The sequence below is a fragment of the Sapajus apella genome, unplaced genomic scaffold (assembly GCF_009761245.1).
Source record: "Sapajus apella isolate SASKATOON/1434 unplaced genomic scaffold, GSC_monkey_1.0 scaffold47, whole genome shotgun sequence".
In the NCBI taxonomy this organism is placed as follows: Eukaryota; Metazoa; Chordata; class Mammalia; order Primates; family Cebidae; genus Sapajus; species Sapajus apella.
This window is the reverse complement of record NW_022436987.1, coordinates 6,135,825-6,138,616: the sequence shown is the minus strand read 5'-3', so window position 1 is coordinate 6,138,616 and position 2,792 is coordinate 6,135,825. Positions and strand designations below refer to the sequence as shown.

General features: G+C 43.9%; 1 pseudogene across 1 annotated transcript; it reads right to left on the bottom strand.

The window, feature by feature from the left end:
• Positions 1-589: 589 nt before the first annotated feature.
• Positions 590-2,421, bottom strand: LOC116525003 (annotated as a pseudogene). Its single transcript, XR_004257554.1, has 2 exons — positions 2,406-2,421; positions 590-1,792 (listed from the first exon to the last, which is right to left on the bottom strand). The product of XR_004257554.1 is annotated as a glyceraldehyde-3-phosphate dehydrogenase pseudogene (transcript).
• Between the last annotated feature and the right edge of the window lie 371 nt (positions 2,422-2,792).

The window sequence follows — 2,792 nt, the reverse complement described above, 5'->3', positions numbered from 1 at the left end:
ACTCATTTCTCTGTGCCTTGGCTTTCTTGTCTATAAAGAGAGAACAGTAATATCAACCATCTCCTGTGGTGGGTGTACACATGTAAAACACCTAGAAAAGTATAAAACACGGTAAGCATTTAGTAAGTGTCTATTGATTGTGAGTTCACTCATTACCTTGTTGGAGAGATACCCTTGTCACTTCAATCACCCTAATAATTTAACAAATGTTTATTGAATGACCATAATATATCACTATACCAGGAAGAACATAGAGATGAAGCAAAAACTAATGCTGATTTCAATGAGCAACTTTTGATTTATAGATAGTAATGATGGCAAAGGAGTAGCTGTTTATTTTAATAATCATTTATTGGCTGGATGAGGTGGCTCATGTCTATAATCCCAGCAGTTTGGGAGGCTGAAGTGGGGGGATTGCTTGAGCCCTGGAGTTCAAGACCAGTTAGACTCCATCTCTAAAATAAAAAGGTAGTTCTTTACAGTTGCCTCTGTTGACCCTTAAATGCAAGAAAGAACATTTACCCTTTGACTTCTTTTTGGTTGGTTGGTTGGTTGGTTTGTTTGTTTGTTTGTTTGTTTGTTTGTTTTAGGCTGAGCACAGGGGACTTGACTGATGGTACACGACAAGGTGGGGCTCCCTAGGCCCCCTCCCTCTTCAAGGGGTCTACATGGAAACTGTGAGGATGGGCAATTCAGTGTGGTGGGGGACTGAGTGTGGCAGGGACTCACCAGCAGTGAGGGCCTCTCTCTTCCTCTCATGCTCTTGCTGTGGCTGGTAGTCCAGGGGTCTTACTCCTCGGAAGCCATGTGGGCCATGACATCCACCACCCTGTTACTGTAGCCAAATTCATTGTCATACCAAGAAATGAGTTTGACAAAGTGGTCATTGAGGGCAATGCCAGCCCCAGCATCGAAGGTGGAAGAGTGGGTGTCGCTGTTGAAGTCACAGGAGACCACCTGGTGCTCAGTGTAAACCAGGATGCCCTTGAGGGGACCCTCTGATGCCTGCTTTACACCTTCTTGATGTCATCACATTTGGCAGGTTTTTCCAGACAGCAGGTCAGGTCCACCACTGACACGTTGGCAATGGGGACACGGAAGACCATGCCAGTGAGCTTCCCGTTCAGCTCAGGGATGGCCTTGCCAATAGCCTTGGCAGTGCCAGTAGAGGCAGGGATGATGTTCTGGAGATCCCCACGGCCATCAGCCACGGTTTCCCAGAGGGGCCATCCACAGTCCTTTGGGTGGCAGTGATGGGGTGGTTAAGAATCCTTCCACAATACCAAAGTTTTAATGGATGACTGTGGCCAGGGACAGTAAGCATTTGGTGGTGGAGGAGGCATTGCTGACAATCCTGAGGCTATTTTCATACTTCTCATAGTTCACGCCCATCACGAACATGGGGGCATCAGCAGAGGGGGCACAGATGATGCCCCATTTGGTTTCCCCCTGCAAGTGAGCCCCAGCCTTCTTCATGGTGATGAAGATGCCAGTGGACTCTACCACGTACTCAGTGCCAGCATCGCCCCACTTGATTTTGGAGGATCTCACTCCTGGAAGATGGTGATGGGATTTCCATTAATGATAAGCTTCCCATTCTCAGCTTTGATGGTGCCATGGAATTTGCCATGGGTGGAATCATACTGGAACATGTTGACCATGTAGTTGAGGTCAATGAAGAGATCATTGATGGCAATAATATCCACTTTACCAGAGCTAAAAGCAGCCCTGGTGACCAGGCGGCCAATACGACCAAATCCATTGACTCTGACCTTCACCTTCCCTATGGTGTCTCAGGGATGCAGCTGGTGATGGGAGGCAAGATGCAGCTGTATGTCGAATAGGACGAGCAGAGAGCCTACCCTTTGGCTTCTAATATTGTCGTATATTCTTCAGAAAATCAGAAGCACATGTTGGAAACATCGATCATGATCACCCTTGTCTCTCTTAAATTTACCAGATTGTCAAAATTATATCTTCTCCTGTTTTCCTGTAATTAGAAACAATACTTTGTCTTTTTCCTAAATTCTCAGTTCTCCAGGTTCTCAGAAATCATAACTTCAGACCTTGAAATGATAAATGACTCTGTTCCACCCCATCTAGCTTTTGTATTACATAAAGTACATATATATATATATATATATATATATATATATATACACATACATACATACATACATACATGTAGAGACGGAGTCTCACTATGTTGCCCAGGCTGGCCTCAAATTCCTAGGCTCAAGCCTTCCTCCCACCTTGGTATCCCTGTGAGAACGGGTGTGAGCCCTTGCCACCTGCTCCTACTCTGGTTTTGTGTTGGTGGTTTGTCAGTATATATGTGTTTGCCTTTGGGCTACAGTGAAATGTGGAAACACGAGCTGTAACCAGAAAGGCATATCTGAATTTACCATTGCATGTCTTCATTTAAGCCCTTTCTCAACAGTTACCAGATCCAGCTGGATTTTATCTCTGACTTGTGATCACAGTGAAAGAATGCAAAAAGGAGATACAAACTTTTAAAATGTTCTGTCCAGAAAAGAATAAATAAAGAACACTATCTGAAAAAACATGAAGTTCTAGTAAAAATGATGCTTGACACAGAAAAAAAAAAGGATTTTAAAAGATACAGTGACTTAACTAAAAATAAAAGACAGTTATTTGTTTGGTTTACCATTCTCCCCCCGAAACAGAGGGATATTTATATATTTGTATATTCTGACAGGGACTTTCTCTTCTAAGGGAGCAAAGGAGTCACAGAGGCCCTGAGCTCCACCGTAGAAATGTGATAATGGAGA